General features: G+C 40.7%; 1 protein-coding gene across 1 annotated transcript in view; it reads right to left on the bottom strand.

Annotated features, from left to right (window-relative positions):
* Kiaa1217 (KIAA1217 ortholog) overlaps positions 1–9675 on the bottom strand; it is a 728606-nt gene extending 718931 nt beyond the window's left edge. Inside the window, exon 1 of the mRNA XM_063238539.1 lies at positions 9616–9675. The gene's annotated coding sequence lies outside the window, so the exon portion shown is untranslated. The remainder of the gene's footprint in view (positions 1–9615) is intronic.
* Between the last annotated feature and the right edge of the window lie 10309 nt (positions 9676–19984).

Below are 19984 nucleotides of genomic sequence, written 5' to 3'. Positions count from 1 at the left end.
TGTGGATGGTAATATAAAATCATGCAATTTCTTTAGAAAACAGTTTAGTAATTTTTCAAAATACTAACCATAGTTTCCATGTTACCCAACAACTTCATTCTTCAATACCTACCATGAGAAATTAAAACACATCTCCACACAAAGTCTCGTACATGACTCCTCATACCAACATTGCTCATAATAGCCAAAAATTGGAAATGTTCAGCTGTTAAGCAACTGATGAATGGATAATAAAATATGGTATATCCACACCCTGAACTATTATTTGGTAGTAAAAAGACATGTACCGAAGCATGCTACAACGTGCATGGCCCTTGGAAACACCATTCTAGGTAACATAAGCCCATTACAAAGGCGACATATTGTATGATTTTCAGTTAAATGAGTTGTGCAGCATAAACAAATCTCAACAGAGAAAAAGGAGACTATGGTTGCTAGGGCTGGGGGCAGAGGAGGGGCTGGACTTTGAGGACAGAATGGCAACTGATTGTGATGGGTGTGGGAGTATCTTCTAGGTAAAATGAAATGCGATAGTCACATAATCTTATTAATATATTTTTTAATTTATTAATACATGTTTCGGATGCATACTGTTTACATTCTTTGTGTAGGGCTGGTGCACGGACCTGATATACCTTAATTCCTGGTTTCATCCCTTACTTACCCTCCAGCCTGCCCCTCCCTCCATCTCTTGATTTGCCTCCCTTTGAGAAAGATCTATCGCTTTACTTCCTTGCATCTATCTTTTATTTTACTCTTTCTCTATATTTTGGGTTTCTCATACAAGAAAGTTGTTCAATATTTAAGCTTGTGTGCCACTTCAATATTATGATATCAAGGTGCAATACTTTTCCTATAAAGTATTCAAGTTTATCTTGCTTTAAGGCACAGTACTACTCGACTGTGTGTAAATGCCACATTCCTAAATCCCTTCCACTGTTGATGGACAAGTAGACCCTTCCAAGACTTAGCTGTTATGAGCAGCACTGCTGTAAACTTGGGTGTGCATGGGTCATTTCGATGTGAGGTCTTTTACTCTCTCTTAAAGATACCTGAAAGGGGTCAAATGGAATTTCTAATTTTATTTTTCTGAAGAATCATCTCCACACTGATTTCCACAGTGGTTGTTCTCTGGTTTACATTCCTACCAACATTTTAGAATGAGTCTCTTTTCCATGCAGCCTCTCCAGCATTTATTGTTATTTGATTTCTTGATGACTGAACTTTGTCTTTGATGCAGATGTATTTTACACTGGGTGAACTACATCTCAACAAGCTGTTTTTTAAAAAGTGGGGGGAGAAAGACCTCACAATCATATTTTGCTTATTGCTAACTGAGCTCACTGCTCAGGGTGTGAGAGCCTCTGGCCCCAATCCCAGGGACCCCACCTCATTCCCCCAACAGAGACCCAAGCCTGGGTGAGTCCTACAGTGAGTTGCTCAGGGTCATCTCTCCTGGTCTAGAATTTTTTCTGAGATACATATATATACAGCCCAAGGAGTAGTAAGTGCAGACCCATAGATTTAATTTAGCTATCAATTTCGGGTTTGGTTTTTGCATTGCTTTTAGCTAAGAACAGTTTTTTACATTTTTCAAAGAGTTTGTTTTTAAAAGATCATGTGACAAAAGCCAAATGTAGGCTGCAAAGTCTAAAATATTTATTTACTATCTGGTTCTTTTTCAGTACAAGTCTGCTGACCCTTCAGCTATACCTTTTATTCTCTCTACATTTACCAAGTGAAAAGGGGCAAGTAGGAAATCTTTCTTTCAACATCACTGCTAACTATACACAGTGCACGGCAGGACGAGCCCACACTGAGTCACTGCAGCAACTGTCATAATTTGAAGAGTTTTGCGAGCCAGCTGACATCATATTGGAAGCAGCTTTAGTAGAAATATTTATCACAAATCAGCAGCCACTACAAATCAGGGCTTTTTCTTCCTGAAGAGAGTGAGCACATCTCTAAATAAAATTCTTCTCACTTTTTCAAAAAATCAGAAGGCAGGAAAGCAGCTTTGAACCGGATTTCGGGTGCACGGGGAATCTGTAGGCGGGACCCCAGGGGACAAAGCTCCGGGGGTGAACAGGGAAGCCAGGCGGGGACGTCGGAGTTCTCCACTCTGCCCTTGTGTTTCTTTGATGGTTCCTCAGCCCTTCCCATGCCTGTCCCATGCCTTCTGGGCTGGTACACCCATTCTGGGCACATGAGGGACCCCCGGGGTGACTCCATTCCCTGGCAGGCCCGGGCTACAGCAGGTGCTAACAGGCACCTGGCATCCCCGAGCCTGGAGGGAAGCGTCCCCTCTACCACTAGGGGGAGGCCGGTCACACGCTGCGTGCAGACGCTGGTGGGATCAGAGTAGGACTGGCCGGAAGTTGGAAACCAGACTGAGGAGTCTAAAGGAAGGAGAGGCAGTGAAGAGAGAGGGAAAGGGAATGGAGAAAGGAAATGATCTTTGCTCTGCCTCTCCTGAAAGAGATGCCAACAACCCAACAGGTGACACTGAGAAGAGCGGGGTCGGAACTCTCAGCGGTTTCCAACAAACTCAAAACCTTTCAGGTTGAGAAACAGCAGCCCCTCTCCTCTGAAAGCAGCACTGATACACACATCCGGAGCTTTGCCTTGTAGGCATCTTAATTCTTAATGCTACCTATACTTCATGTTGATTTTATATTTTATTTATCAGTTCAATGTCATTTATAAGCTTGTTTTTTAAAGGTGGCAAGGGACTCAATATTGTCTATTTGGTAGATCACATATATGATATACATGCGATAGATTACATATATGAGATGTGTGGAACAGATTGCATATATCATATCATATCATATATATCCAATTTAATATATCATATGATATGTGACAATATATGCTCCCATTCTATTTAATAAATCAGCAAGGGATAAAGGGACAGATGGCTTACAAAAATGACAAACTAAATCTTCATGCTATAACATGAAGGAAATTGAGATTTTACTAATTAGACCTTAAGACCTATTTTTCTGTATGAGGTATAAAACTATAGTACCATTTTTTTAAGGCTCAGCAGTAAGTGAAATGGGGTTTTCACAAGGCAGCTGGGAGCCTAAATTCTACATACAAAGTTGTTTCCACCAGAAAGAAAATTTCCAAACAGCCTACTTATGAAGAATGTTTGGAACAAAATGTGTTTGTGAACTAGGCAGAGAAAATTGCGTACACCACTTGTTTATAAAGCTGGACGTCCCCCCTCCACCGTTTCATGGTTATGATGGCTGGTTTCTATTCTAGGGTACACATCCCTCTCACTCGCAACTTTCTCTCCCTGCTGCAAGAGTTGTCCTGGCTGCATCTATTTTACAGTTACAAGAAAGTGGATTTAGTTCAAGGTTTTTGGCCTCGTTTTTGCTGCTGTGGTAAGTTTTCCTGGCTCCAAAGAATGACTCTAAACTAATGTAAATTGCACAAGGTCACAGAGCATGCTAAGAACAGAACTGGTAACCTACAAGCATTAAACTCTTTCTATTTCCAGAGTGTAAAATGGGCACAGAAAACATTTCTACCAAGGCCAAGCAAGACCATTATAAACCCACAGGGCTAAAAACACTATCTGTTGAATCTATTTCTAAAATGCGACTGCTTTGAAAGAGTAAGGATAAAAAACTATATACTTTATAGTTTACTTAGAAATGTAGTAGGGCATAAACTTTAATATATAAGTAAAATATATACTTATAATATCTTGTTACAACCAAAAAAACGAAAATTGTGAAATCAATTTAAGTGGTCAACTAGCTAATACAGGTCTTTCCTTTCTTTTTCTCCTCTCTTCTTCCTCCTTCTTCTTCCTCCTTCTCCCCTCCCTTCCTCCTCCCTCCTCCTCCTCCTTTCTTCTCTCCCTGCCCTTCTCTCCCCTCACCACCCTTTTCTCACGCCCCCTCCCCATTCAAAGTCCAGATATAGCAAAGCAACTCCATTAAGAGCTGCCCCGTCTGTTATCCCAGCACTCGGAAGGAAGGCTGAGGCAGGAGAATCACAGCAAGGTGGAGGCCAGCCTGGGTTACAAAGTGAGCTCAAGGTCAGCACTAACTGCGTAGCAAAATGACAGAAAAAAATCTAACGCTTCACAAACACTTCTGTGATCTTAGTTCTGCCGTGATCTTTAGCCTCGCTTCCTGCTCCTACTATCACTTACAAAATGACAGGCTCTCCTGTCCTGTTCCCTGACAGCCTGCATGGATATCATGACAGAATGTGGTACTTTCACCTTGAGAACAAAATGTACAACTGCAACCTTTCCAGAAGCCCCAGGGCAGAAGGATTTGGCCATAGTTTGAAGAGATAACCACATCTATTTCCTAATTATTTCCAGCAGCAGATGGGACTCCTTCAATGTCATTTCCAAAAATAGAATCTAATCATCCTCGAAGAGTTCTGTTTTTGAACACAATTCTGGTCAAAGGAGGGACTAACTGGTCAGGAGACAAGAGATGACACCATAATAATGATGCCCTATACTAGTTAATGACATGTGCTAAGTACTCAGCACACATTGCTTCATTTAATCCTAGAAAGACACCATATGAGACAAGTACTACAGTATTCTCATTTTACTGAGCATCTGCTATGTGCCACATGTTCTAGGAGTACAGAAACAGATAAAATCTCTACCTTTATACTTAACTATGGATGGTGGAGAGAAACAAAAAAGTAAGCAAAGCTGACGATGTTTAGATTTACAGTATCTGAAAGGAACACTCATGCAGGAAACATTAAAAAAAAGTTGGAGGGTACAGTTTTAAATAGGGTAGCTAAGGAAGACCTCACAGGAAGACGAAATTTGAGAAAAGATTGGAAGGAAGTGATTAGAAGGAGAAAGCAGGGGATAAAATCAGAGGGTAAAAAGGGTAGATAGTACAGGGCTTTACTGTTAACTCTAAGGACTCTTCTTTCTTTTCTTTTCAAGGTTCTGGAGATCAAACAGAGGGCCTTGCATATGCTGAGTACACACTCTACTACTAAGCCACATCCTCTACATTTTTTTATTTCTTGACACTAGGTTTTGCCAAGTTGCCCAGGCTGGCCCCAGACTTGCAATCGCCCTATCTTGGCCTCTCATGAGACAGAAAGGAAGATGCTGTGAAATAGCACCAGGCGCATCATGTGATCTGATTTGTATTGCCCTGGATGTGTGAGGAATCCAGCCTGCGGGATGGTGCCAGTATGGGAGCAGAGAGAGACGTTAGGAAGCTGCTACAATAATCCAGAGAAATGATGGAACCACGGACTAAAGTGGATAGTGAAGGAAGTGTCGAGAATGGATCAGATTTGCAACGTATCAGGAAGGCCCTGCTAAAGGACTTGTTAATGGACTGAATGCTAGCTACAAGGGAAAAGAGTAATCCAGGAGTGTTGCAAGGTTTTTGGTCTGAGTAACCAGAAACAAACAAAGCAAAAACAAAAACAAAAGACTATCATTTACTACAAAAGACTAAGGGAGAAACAGGTTAGAGAGCAAATATATCAGTATATCACCTATGCAAGATAGAAGCCACAGAAACTACAACATTTCTGATTTAGAATCTGCAGAAGGACATGGCTTTCATAAATAAGATTCTAACTCTACCTAAATGAAGTCTCCTTCATTCACACACTCCCTCATTCATCAACTAAAGTTTACTGAGTGTCCACTGGGTGTCAAGCAGCATACTAGATCTCAAATATGTGTGAACAAGTTATACAATACTTCGTATATCTTAGGATATATTCCCAGAAAACTCACAATCTAAAGGGAATGCAATAAGCAAATGCTTACACAAATATACATATACATAACATCTAGGGAATAACCTGAAAGACAAAATACAGCAAAAATGCATGAACAAAGAAACAGAGGTGTTGGACAATTTCAGCATAGCTGGAAACAGACAGTGCTGGAACATGAACATGGTTGCTTTCCTTCCAAACCCACAAGCCTGCATTATGGAGTAACAACTGTCAGTGCCATTTGCCATTCAGTAGAGACAGAACACACAAAGCAGCCAGTGGGAATAAGAATGTGGTCCATGAAGCCCCATATCATGGATCATGACTGTGACGTGACAGTAACAGAATTTTCTAGGCCCAACTTTCATTTGTAAAATGCAAGGATTGTACCAGATGATTTTGAAAGGCCCTTCTGGTCTAGAAACTAGAATCCTTGGGTGCATATTGGTACTCAAAGGTAGGAAAAAAGATCTGGAGAACATCAACTGTAGCTTCACTTACTTTATTAAGACCAGGCCGGTGCTGCAGATGGGAGCTCAGAACTCCAACTAAGTCTTGTGCTGTTCTGTCCTCTGGAACACATGGGAAGACATCCAGAGCCATTTAAGAGTAGGGGGCTGATAGGGTGGGACCCCTCTGATACATGGGGGCAAGAGGTGGGCATGAGCTGGAAAGAGTAATAGGAAAGATGTGCACCATGGGTTCAAGACCAAACACCATCACCATAAAAAAAAAAAAAAAGATTAGAAATCCAAAGATAGCAAATTCATTAAATTGACCCTGAGTTTAGGCTGCCCAAGAGCATCTGAATGTCATTCTGGGAAACAGACCCCTGGCCAATCCAGGCTCCAATTTCTTCAGCTACAAAAATTAAGCTTGATAAATTCTAAACTTGGTAATCTATGGTCTCACATCTCCTAAAACATCAGCACTCCAATGTACATATACTTCTTTCTCCTAAAGCTTAAATCCTTGCCAAATCTCATTCAAATGCAAGACACATTCAAATGGCCATTTCATCAAATAGTGTCATTCTGGAAATAACCCAAATCAAACATGTACCATAGAAAAAACAACTCAGAGTTTGGTTAAAGAATTCCAAAGTTTAGATACCATTATTAATATTTCTTTACACTTACTTCTAATTTTTAAAAATTAATATACAATTTTAAGCCACCATTAAGTGTCCACAATCACAATACTCTTCTTAGAACTCTGTGATCTTTAAAAGTCTGCAAAAACTTAATAACAGAAAATATAGGGTATTTTTTGTATTTATTACTTATACATTTTTGTCCATGATGATTTATTAATTACAGAATACAAAGACTCCAAAATTAGTATTTACATCCATCTATTCTTATGTTCAATATCTAATTAAATCATGTAAATAAATCATCTCATTTTCTTGACAGAAACAAAGTTTACAAAAATATAAATGGCCCCAAATCACTAAAAAGTTTCCAATAACTAAAACCAATATTACTGCCTATGAAGTCCTCACTCAATTACCGAGTTATTATTACCACTGATAAACACTGAAATAGCAGTACAATGTAAATAGTTCTGCTACATATGTAAAAGAAACATGAAACTTTAGTTTTTTGGTAAAAGTAAAAACACAAGAAGAGAAAACTCCCTCATTATTCACTTTCAAATTTACTTCCTTCTATAACAGCAATAGTGACAGACTCATTTAACTCAGTAGGGAAAGTCCTACAGATATGTGTTTAATCTTCATGGGAGACGTCTATTCTTAAATCTTTAATCAAGCCTAAATTAAATCCGTTTAAAGCACAAGAGAAGAAATGTGTGTAATACATAGCCAAATATTATTAGCTATGTGAAGAAACTGTTCTACTGCCCAAGACCCAAAGCATCATGCTACCAACATGTTCCCGTGAGCCGGCCTTATGACTTCCACGTGGCAAGGGAGCAGAAATTTTGTGTTGCAAACGTTATTTATAATTTAAATATCCACAGAGATGCATGCATTCCATAGACAGGGAACTGATCTGGATGTTGATATTTTCCATTGCATAAAAATGGAACATGCAGTTTACTTGTTAAAGAATATATAATTTCAGAGGCTTATAAACTGTCTTTTCCCTTCTGCCTCTGCTTGTGTTTATTCTCCAATTTATTCTCTTCTTTCTTTTCATACTCCTCCCAGTATGTTACCATTCTCTTCAATACTTGTGACCATGAGTAATACATTCCTGCATTTGTTTATTGCATGATCCTTTCTGCAGACCCACGATGCGCCTCGCATAGTGTGGCCTTTGGACACCAAAGATGAACGAAACTATCCGCACCCTCAAAGAGTACAGAGCCCAGCAGGCACTGGGCCACACAATTACAGAGCCCAGGGGGAGTCATTCTGGTTAAAACCAGACAGCACCTGTCACTGATTGGGAACACGTGTTTTGAGACCACTTTGCTCACCCGCTGTCCCCTCCCAGAGCTCTAGGACACAGTTAGCCATTTTTGTTGCCCCTGCATCTAACATAATGCCTCACAAATACCATTGAGGCCCACAATTTTTTCGGGTGGACAGATGGATGGATGGAATTGGGTGACTTGTATGTATTCAGAATGACTTTTTTAAAGCTTCATTGGGGTCGTTTTTTAATTAACTACCTTCCCCCTTTTCCCAAAGTAGCCAGGGAGAGTCCTTGAGACCAAAAGCTAACTGGGACTTCAGTTTTCCAGCAAGGCAGTCTTAGTCTCACAGAAGATATCCTTGCTGCCTTGCTAGAATGGTTTCTCAGTCATATTTAACACCGAATCCTGGAGAACCCTCCCCGGGTGATCCCAGGGTGGGCAAGCCACTCTCCTCGTCGACCTCGCCTGCCCTCTGCAGGCCTCTGAGTCTAAGAGGAGCGCAGCTCCCTAGAACTTTCTTTTCTTTTCTCTTCTTTTTTTATTAAACATTTAGAAGTTTGGTCCATTACGGAATAAAACCTCCTTGGAGGAATTCGGGTAGATATGAGAGAGATAAAAGAGCTGACTGTGCCCCAAGAAGTGAGCAGCATGGCCAGGCTCTCTTAGGAGCAGAAAAAGTCACCCCTGTTCTCTCAACCACTGGGAACAGCCCCAAGGCTTCGAGGGACCTACCGGCGCCAGGTGGGCAGCAGGCAGAGAGGGCAGCTGGGGGCCAGTGGCCACCTTTGGTCACTCCGTGCCCGGCTAGAGGTTGCCCTTAAAGAAGCTGCCCAATGACAAGAACCAGCCAGTGAGGTTCCGGAGGTGCCCAACATCAACTGTGGGGACCCAAATCATCACACTGGCCTCCACTCTGACTTCAGTCGCCCTTGTCCGTCCTGGACAACCTCAAGGGACCTCAAACTCCCAATCTGAGTCCCTGGGTCCAGACCCCGCCGCCTTGGCTTTCCCACTCTCCAGCCTGGATGCCTGGGGCCCAGCGCCTCTCTAGCCTTTTCCGTTCTTCCAGCAGCCAAGAAGCACGATGCCCTCTACGCAGCCCCAGCTGAAAGCAAAACGACACCCCCAAAAGCCCCCAGCGCTCCAACCAGGGAGCACGCCAAGGTCATCAAAATAGGTGTGATTGCTTCCACCTCCACTCTCCCCAAATACCTCTCCTTCTGAGATCTCCCAGGGTCAAGCTCCTCTCCAGTCCCTCACACAGGCTGGTGTCCCTTGCGCAGCACCCTCATCACCCCAGGGAGACCTTGCTTTGCCTCCGCCCTCCTGACACTTCACCCGTCTCCAAAGGCTACTTTTTGCCCCGTTCAACCATGCCTGGTAAGTCTCCCCTCGATTTCCTTCAAGGAGGAGGGTACAGGTGCCTCTCACTCGCGCAGGAGGAGCGGCTGGGGAACCGAAGCAAACTTCTGCTGCACTTACTTTGGGCCGAGTCTGCCGCCCCCTCGCCTCTGCTCGCTCTCCCACCGGCAGCTGCTCCGCGGCGACCGCGAGCTTCGGCGCTCGCATTCCCCACACCCGCGCAGCAGCTAAGGCGCAAGAGGGGCAAGGGTCCGCGGCAGGCGAGCGCGCTCCGGTCGGAGCCCCGGGATAGGTCCGGACGCCGCGCTTGGCTGGGAGCTGAGCAGCGTCAGCCCCGCGCTGCTGCGCTCGGCGCGCGCCCTGCTCCTCCACCGGGCTGTTTCTGTCCGACTTGCAGTTTCAGTGCATGCCAGGACTGCAGCACCCTCTCCGTCCTCCCCCGGAAACGACTTTCAATTCACCTGGAGGCTGGCGAGGCTCCTCCGCGGGCGCGCAGCGTGCCAGCGGGTGCAGAGGAGAGGGAGGAGCGCGGTCGCCCAAGCGCGCCTCCAGCTTCCAGGCGAGGAGCGCGCAGCCCTCCAGCCGCTCTCCTCAGGACTGCAGTCCTGACGTCACCACCTCCCCCACCCGCGGAGCGGAGCCGAGGGAAGCGAGGATGGGCGCGGGCATCGAGGGCGCGGGAGTGCGGGTGCACGCGCGCGTGGGTGCCGCAGGTCGGGCGACCCGTCTGAACCGCAGCTGGATCCAGCTAGGAGCCGGAAACCGAGCTCTACGCAAACGCTCGCCAAGGGGCTGCAGCCAACAGCCGGGGGCGCTCGCTGGCAGGTTGGGGCGGGGACACTCGGAACGCACAGTTCGGACCTACGGTGGACGCAGCTTTAACGAGGCGAGGGCGGTGGGAAAACCAGAATTGGGCGCTCTTTCCCTGAAGTTGGAGGAGGCTCCAGCTGCCTTAACCAAAGTCGCGCCGGACGGGTGTCAAAGGTGCAAAAGAGCCAGTAATCACCCTGCTGTGGAAGGAGTTGGGGCGCTCAAACTGCTCGCGGCCTGCATCGCCCGCACAGAGTTCCCGAGGGGGAGCTGGTTTGGGGCGACCGTGGTGCTTTCACCCCGGGCGGCTCACAAGTTGCTGCTAAGCGATGCAACTAGCTAGCCTCGAGCACCTGATTCCCCTGGGGCGAGAACCTGCGGAAGTCTTCTCCAGAAGCCTGGAAAAGTCTCTGCTGCTACCCGCAGGGGTCAAGGGCTAAGGCCTGGCGGGAGGCCGTGAGCCCTGCCCTTGGATGCTGGGTTGGAGGCCCAGAGGTTGAGCACTCTGAAAGAGTCCCTGAGGTCCACTGGCCGAAGCCGCAGATTGGGGTCCTTGCCACCCTGCAGGACCTTGCGCTCCAAAACTAACCTACCAAACTTTTCCTGTTTTAAAAATTGTCCTGGGGCCACAAATAGAAGACTTTGTGCCGAGGCGCCAGCTGAAGGCTCTTTGACTGATTTGGAAAGGCTAAATGTTGTTCCTGGAGCGTCTATAACTCAGCCGTACACCCCTCAGTCTGCCGAGTGTCCGCGGAGAGCCGCTGCCTGGCGCCCGCCACCTCCCACCTGGAGCGGAAGGTGCAGTGCGCTTGGCCCGGCTAGATTGACAGCCTGCAGCGAGGAGGCGTGGGCCGCGCTGCGGTGACCGCGGATGCAGCCCGCGATTGCTCCCCATGGAGGGGCGCTCTTTTTTTTTTTTTTTTTTTTTTTTTAATGCAGGCGTCTTTGTTTTTTTAATCCGGACCTAATCTCTCAAGACGCTCTTATTCATGAAAATAATTTTTAAAACAAAGGGTGGCGAATAAGAGAGCAGGAGAAAAGTAAAAGGGGGCAAATATCCCAGCTTCGTCCCTAAATACTTTCTCGTTTCAGCTGCAACTTTCTAAAGTTACTGAAGTAGGATCCGTTCTGGACACAGTAGCAGGAAATTTTATTGCAACTTTAATTCTGCAGTGAAAGTTTAATAAAAGAAAGTCTACTGCCTTAGGGTTAAAAATCTTAAGTTTCACTGAAAATTAGAATTCTAGCTGATTAGGTAGAAGTACAGATATCTTTAACCATGGGTATGACTCCACAAATAGTATAATTAAAATAAGAAAGATACAGCATGTTCCTAATTAGAAAAGAAACTATCAGAGGACAGAGTCATCAGCCTCCAGCCCTTCTGCAACCGTCCTATTTTTTAATGTATAAATTTGAAAGCACCCTGACACCATGAAGGAATTACATAACAGGATCCTAGTTATGCATGTTTCAAAAGCAGTTGAAGCCTCAGTAGGAGTCACTGTTCCCTGAAAATGCTAATGCAGATTAATAGTGTGGGAATAAGTAAGTCATTGACAAAGGAGCGACTTGAAAACAAAATTGTGAAGTGGCAGCTAGGAATTCTCTATGTTGGGCATAGTTCTGCTTCCAAGGTTTCTATGCGGTTAGTGATGCTCTGTTAGCCAGTAGACAGCGTGTGCTGACAGCCCTGCAGTGAGTAATGGCTACTTCATATGGCAGGCCTAAGGGCTCCTTCCCTTATTTCCAATTGCATTCCGTTCACACCTCCACAGTAACTTTGCATTCTAATGTGATTGGTTGTTTGCATGTCTGACTTCTTTCTAAACTTATAAGCTCCTCTAACACAGGAATTTTGCATTCCTTTAAGTATCCATTACAGTACCTGGTGAATGGCAAGTAAATACGTGTTAACTGCATTAATTGTTTTCAAAATAAGATTAAATAAAAACATTTAAAATCTGTTTTAAGTATGGTAGTGGCACAGCTCCACCCAAGGGATGTAAACATATGCTGCAAAAATGTACAACAACAACAACAAAAAAAGTAAAAATATCAAAGAATGGGGGAAGGAGATGAATAAAGGAATTAAGATGTATTATGTACATGCATCGACTTCCCCACAAGGAAGGAATGTAAACATTATGTACTACACACATGTACTAATAAACTAAAATTGAAAAAATAAACATTGACCAAGGGAAAAAAGAAAGATCCCAGAAATAAATCCAACCATATTTAATCAACCGGTTATGAAAAATGGTGCCAAAAAGCCACAAGGAGGTATGGGAAATCATTTCAATAAATAATGCTGGGGAAACTTGATTCTACATGAATACTGCTATTCTCAAAAATCAACTCAAAGTGCTGAAAAGATCTAAATGAAGGACTAAAAGCCATTGGTTAAAAACAAAACCTATTAGATTAAAAAGGGGATCAGCAACTTTACATTAGCTCTAACAATGATTTTTGACCATCACATCAAAAACTGGCTACAAAAGCAAAAATAACTAAGACTCCATCAAACTAAAACACTGCATCAACAAAAGCAATCAACAAAATGAAAAGGCGAAATGTAGCTTGGAAAAAATACTTGCATACCACAAATCTAATAATGGGTTAATACTCCAAAGAACTCATAATCCAGCCATAGAAAAACAAACGACCCAATTAAAAATGGGCAAAGAACCTGAACAAGCATTTCTACAAAGAAGATACAAAAATGGTCAAAAGGTATGTACAAAGATGGTCAACCTCCATAATTACCAGAGAAACACAAATTAAAACTATGCAAGGTCAGCTATTACCTCTTAAGAGAGCTAAAATCCAAAGACAAAAGATAATAAATGTGAGCAGGGATGTAGGAAACAGAAGACATTTGTTCACTGTTGGTGAACCGGATAGGTGCAGCCACTATGGAAAACTGTATTCAGAGTAGGACTATCATGTAGCCTACCTATCCATCTTCAGGGTATTTACCCAAAGGAGAGGGCATCACTACCTTATAAGGAAATCTGGATTCCAAAATTCATTGTAGTATTATCCACAATAGCTGAGTTATGGAAGCAATCTAAATGTCTATTGACAGGTGACAGTGTGAAGAATGTATTTATCTGTTGCATACAATGCAATATTCAGGTTTTTGAAAGAAAAAGGGAATCCACAATATGAATGGAACTGGAGGACATTTTGCTATGTTAAATAACCCAGACTCAGGATTAAAGTATTGTCTGATCTCAATTACATATGGAATACATGTTTTAAAAGAGCACTCAGTATACAGGTAATTAAATAGTGGTTACAACTGCCAGATAAGTGGGAGAAGAAATGGGGAGATATGGGTAGGGAAAACAAAATAGAAAATATGTAGGTTAACGAAATGTAGAGATTGAATGTCAAATATGAGAACACAAAGTTTAAAATTATGTTCTTCTAGGACTTTTTGCAAAATAAGTAATTTTAGCTGCTCTTGTCACAAAAACTATGTAAATTATAGATGTTAATATGCTTCACTACAATAACCATTTTACTATCCTATAACATCAGATGGTAAACTTTGAATATACACAGTAAAATTTATGCAACAGTTTAAAAGTGGATCTTGATAAAATACTTATCTTTCATTGTCATTTTGACTTTGGAAAAGAGTCAAAATTTACATGATGCCAGACCCAAAGAATAAGGTACATGAGGATGCACTTATTTGATGTCTTATTTGACAGAAATTACTGTCAACATTTTGAATCAATTCTGGATATTCAAGAAAAAGACATTCATGAAAGACGACCTCCAGAACTGCCTCAGAAATTAGCAAGAACTTTGAGATAAATGTGTTTGAAGTAAGGAAGAGTATTTCAAGGGGATCATTAGTAATGTATCTTTTACTGTAAATTTTTTTTAAATTTTTATTTAAAAATTCACCATATTTTTAATTATACCTCTTAGACATATATGTGAAATATGTATATATAGATACAGATAGATGTTTATGAAATGGAAAGGATGAGGAGAAGAGGAGAAAAAGCAGAGAAGAGGAAAAGGAAAGGAGAAAAAGGTTTGGTCTCCAAATTGGTGGCTTAAATGGTTACTAGACCTAGGTGGCAATTAAACTGTCCATAGAATTACTTACTGCTCTTATCCTGTGAATTCTTTCTTGTTTGTCATTTGACATTTGCATGTTTTAAAGTTGATGTTTGGAAATCAGAAAAATTATTCATGGTTCATTACAAATGTTTTTGATTGCATGAAATACAGTATTTATATTGAGCCTGGAAATTGCTGATAAAAAACACTATTAGCTCAACTGCACGCTGGCCTTTGCCCTAATGAGTGTGAGGGGAGCCAAGATCTAGGCCAATACAGCCCCACAAACATGGGCATTGGCTGCATATTTGCTCTCAAATACAGCGCACCTGATGACATGGAGTTTAATTTTCAAGTATATTATAGGGACCAGAAATTAAATAAGCTACATCATACACATACACAATCAATCCGTAGCTACCACAGCCAGAGTCTCACACTGACAAAGGAATATGCCTGCTTGCACAGTAAACTGTTTTGGTAAAGGGAGACGTCCGCAGCCATTAATGCTCCTAAACCAAACCCTTTGGCAAATGCATGTTTACGGAGATCATAACTCTCCTGCTAGAAGCTGTCTCCTAAACAAAATAAGCTCCTTCCATCTTTCATGTAGCTTCTTGTTTGCTGTGACAAAAAAGTAAAACAAAAAGAAAAGAAAAGAAAAGAAAATTAGTTATTTCACATAATGTATAATGTTTCACTTTCTTATATGTGCCTTGAATCCCAGTTAACATTTACCTTGTTTATATTTCTAGCCTGTCTTACTCTGTGAGTATCTAAGGTATGATCAAAGTATATGATGAAAATTTAAATTTTTAAAAATTAAGGCCAGGGATGTAGCTCAGTGATGCAGCACTTGCCTCACAAGCACAAGGTCATGAGTTTGATTCCCAGTATCCCCTCCCAAAATACATAAAAATAAATAAATTTAGAAAATTATTACAATAAAAGACACATTGCTAGTCATGTCCCACAAAATAACTCCTACACTTTGAACAAACTTAGCTCATCATTCTTGGCCCTTTCTGAAGCAGTTCTGGAAGTCTTCTTTCATGAGTGTCTTAATAAGGTGTGATCAAAAATTTGGTGACTGCTGCTGCTATGTGCCATCCATCCAAAAGGTAGGATTGTAAAAATCTGATAGTGTGTCCTCATCTACCCTATTCACCAAATCTGGCAATGTGCAAGTTCTGGTTCTTCCCTAAAGTCAAAATGATCGTCAAAAGGACATGTTTTGAATGGATTCAGGACAACAAGGAATAACTAAAAACACAAAAAAGGCCTTCCAGAGCTGTCTCAGACCTGCTGTAGTGGCAAGAATGATGGCATCATTGTGTTTGAAGTTAGGGAGACTCTTCTGAGAAGGATTAATGGCAATGTGCCTCTTATTGTAATGATTTCCTTAATTTAAATGTTCACCGCACATTTTATATGCATATATTGTATATGTGTACATATGCATATATTTACCTAGATTAACACATTTCACTTACAAATTATGATTGAAAATGACTTCTAAATAATCTATCCAATTATGTAGACATATTTCTAGAGAGATTAAGAAAGTCTGATCAAAAGATTTTAAACATGTTTTTAGAATACAGAAAAATTGGTATAAAACACTGGATTTTTTTGCAACTTCTCTCAGGACTTGAGTTTGTTCTTAATATTTTATGCCTCATAATATATTCATAGCTTTAGAATTTGAACTGCTTGTGAAGTGCCCTCTAATCCTGATAGAGTTAACCCCTACAACAAAATCTAAATAGTCTATTTCTTTTCAGGAAATTAAAAATCCTAAATTGATGCATTCAAATTTCAAAAAAATGCCATAACCAAAGCAAAACCTTGCATAATACACTAATAGATAGTATCCCCAAGGATAATTTCATTAAATTTAAACTAAAATGTTAATGAAGACTCATTTATATAGCCAAATATTTTATGAATAATCACAGATCAGCAATAATTTTGTAAAGAAAATTGAATTTGGCTACCAATATTATGTTAAGTAATAACATTTTACTCATACATGTGTTCATATGTTATAATTATACATTGCTATAACTTTTCAATTTGCACTTTAGACTGTTGCCTGGATCTGCCTTAATTTGGGCTACATTTATAGCAAGGAACATTCCTGTCATGTCATAAAATCTAATAAGAAACAGTAAAGAGATGATTGATTGTTTCCTTGAGCTCAAGTTTGGAAAGGGCGTCCCTAAAGGTCGGGCTAGTAAGTGTTCTTAGAAGGCATTCTCCTGGATGTAGATTTGCTTCTATGTGGTGGCAACAATGCCAAGAATAGCAAAGCTTTCATTTTTTCCATTCCTACTATAAAGACAGGAAAAGTCTTAGCCAGAACAGGTTTAGAAATCAAGTACTTATCAGACTTGCCTCCTTCCTTCAACAGCCTGCAACTTAGTTCTGTTCTCCCTTTCCTTATTTTTCTACTGCATTTCTCTTACTCTTTGCCTTAGTTACATTTTTCATCACTGAGGCACAATATCCGATACCCACAGGTCAAAGGAGGAGAGTTTATTTCTTTCTTTAATTTTATTTTCAAGAGGAAAAATAAAATTTCAAAACAAGGTAATAAGAAGGTAACAATGGTTAATACATTCAGTATAGTTACTTAAATTAGTTTCTCAGTACAAGATATTAGCATTTAATTATCCAAACAATATTAGCACAAAACTTTCTTTTCAGTGAAATGAAATTGATACAATCCTAACTATCTATTTTTTTGCTTTTCTCTTCCTTCTTTTCTCCATTCCCCCATCCCAGCTGCTCTTTCCTTTTGTAATTTCCTCCCATTGCACAATATCTATTGTATATTTTGGATTTATTTACTCTCAGTTACTCACACTAGGGGGACAATACGATGTTTACACATGGGTGTCTGCTTAGTTTCACTTGAGTGTGGTCTCCAGTTGCATCCATTTACCTATAAAAATCTCTAGTTTATCCTTCTTTGTAGTTGAATACTACTCCACTGTATAAGAAGATGACATCCTGAGCTGAGGATTTAGCTCAGAAGCTCAAAGTGCTTACCTGGTAAATGTGCAGTCATGAGTTTGATCCCCAGTGTCCTCCCCCAAATAATCACATCTTTTTTTACCCATTCCTTTGTTGAAAGGCATTCGGGATGTTTCCAAGATTTAGCTATTACAATCTGTGAAGCTATAAACATGGATGCACATGTTTTTAATTTTGGGGGAAGATACTCAGAAGAGGAACAACTGGGACAAATGAGATGAATCATAGTTTTTTGAGAAATCTCTACATGATTTCCACAGCTATTGCATCAGTCTACACTCCCACCAACAGTGGAGAAGGGTTCCTTTTTCCTCATACCTCTCCAGCGTTTGTTATTGGTTGATTTTTTGATGATAGCTTTTTTTTCTGGACTGAGATGGAATCTCAGTGTTGTTTTAACTTGTGTTTCTCAAATGATCAGTAATGTTGAACATATTTTCATATATTTATTTGCTGTTATTATTTCTTCATCTGAGAAGTGTGTATTCATCTCAGATGCCTATTTTTGGAGTGAGTCTTTAAAGAGTCTGATTTTCTTGAGTTCTTCATATTTTCTTGATAGTAATCCATTGTCTGAGGAACAGCTGACAAAGATGGTTTCCCATATTGTGGGTTGTCTCTTCACTTTGTTCATAGTTTCTCTCACTGTGCAAAAGCTTTTTAATATTATGAGATCTCAGCTATTGATTCTTCCTGATAGTTCTTATGGAATCAGGGTTTTATTTATAGTCTTTTCTTACACCAAAGTCAAGTTTTACCTATTCTATCTTCCAGCAGATTTAATGTTTCTGTTTTCATATTAGGTCTTTGATCCATTTTGAATTTTGTTCAGTGCAGATGGGGGAACTTGGGCGGCTGCACAAGAAAGCAATTTGCCCACCCTCTTGGTTAAGTGCCCCTGGTGTGAGCCAGGAGGAGAACCAGTCAGCGGCTCCCATGAGCCTGCCAGCACTCAGGCTGAGAATCCAACATCTCTCCCCACTTTAGCAACTGGGGACAGAAGTCTGAGCATCTCTTGGGAGGATGACCATATGCAATATAGCAAATATGGGGGATTTCCTTCTATTTTCTGTTTGAAGGCAAAGGTTGTTTTCACTGTTTTGTTTTGTCAAGATTGTTTTGCTCTATTCAATATTCTCTTTCAATAGGTTTTGTAATGTTCTTTTTTTTTGGTTTGATTTCACTATACCTAATTACTGGACAACTATTGTGATGATAATAAGATATGCTATAGTATCTATTACTTCTGTCCCAGTATCATGCTGTAAAGTTCTGTACCAATTACACTGCATTGTCTCTACTGGCTTTGTTCTTTCTTGTCCTGTTGTATTTTTACTGCCTTCAAAATAAAATTAAATTTTAAAATGAGTTTAATTCACTGCATAGTGAAAGATATGGGTCCAGTTTTAGTCTTCAGCGTGTGTAAACCCAGTTTTTCCACTGCAATTTATTAAAGAGGCTATCTTTGTTCCAAGGAATGTGTTTGGCACTTTTGTCAGAGAAAAGATGGCTTAGTATATATCTGGAGCCATTTCTGCATATTCTAATTTGTTCTATTGATCTTTGGGTCCGTTTTTCTGCCATTCCATGCTATTTTTTATCACAGTAGCTTTGTAGAACAATTGCAAGTCAGGGATTGTGATGCCCCCATGTCGCCTTTGTTGCCCAGAATTGCCTTTTCTTTTCTAGGTCTCTTCCAGTTCCAGATGAATTTTAGTATTTTCTCTAATTGTGTGAGATATGCTGTTGGAATTTTAATTGGAATTGCATTGAATCTGTATAACAGTTTGGGGGCCATGTTTACTATATTGGTTTATCCTACACAAGAACAAGGGATGTCTTTCCATTTTGTAGTTTTCAATGGAGAGGTCTTATAAAACCTTCATTAGACTGATTCCTAGATATTTCTATTTATTTATTTATTTATTTATTTATGCTGTCGTGAAAGGTGTTGTTTTCCTAGCTTCTGTCTCAGTGAGTTTGTCATTCAGGTACAAGAATGCTATTGATTTTTGAGTGTTGACTTTGTATCTAGCCATGCTACTGAAATTGCTTATTAAATCTAAAGGTGTTTTGGTAGAGTTTTGGGAGTTTTCTATGTAGAACATTATGGCATTTGCAAATAATGATAGTTTAACTTCTTCATTCCATGTCCTCATTATTTCTTTATCTTGTCTTATCACTCTGGCTACATTTTCCAAGACTGTATTCAATAAATATGAGACACTGGACATTCTTGTCTTACTCCTGATTTCAGAAAGAAAGCTTATACGTTTTGTCCATTTAATATGATGTTGGCTGTTGGTTTGTCATAGATGGCTTTTATGAGATTAGATAAGGACCATGTATTCCCATTTTCTTTTTCTTTTTTTTTTTATTGGTACTGGGGATCGAACTCACGACTGCCTGCTTGCAAGGCAGGTGCTTATGCCGCTGAGCTAAATCCCCAACCCCTATTCCAATTGTCTATAGGGATTTGTTTTTTTCATGAATGGGTGCTGGACTTTGTCAAAAGCTTTTCCCACGTCTGTTGAGATGATCATATGGTTTTTGT

Source organism: Cavia porcellus, unplaced genomic scaffold (genome assembly GCF_034190915.1).
Source record: "Cavia porcellus strain 051 isolate PalLab524CR breed Dunkin Hartley unplaced genomic scaffold, mCavPor4.1 scaffold_27, whole genome shotgun sequence".
In the NCBI taxonomy this organism is placed as follows: Eukaryota; Metazoa; Chordata; class Mammalia; order Rodentia; family Caviidae; genus Cavia; species Cavia porcellus.
This window is presented reverse-complemented; position numbering and strand designations above follow the sequence as displayed.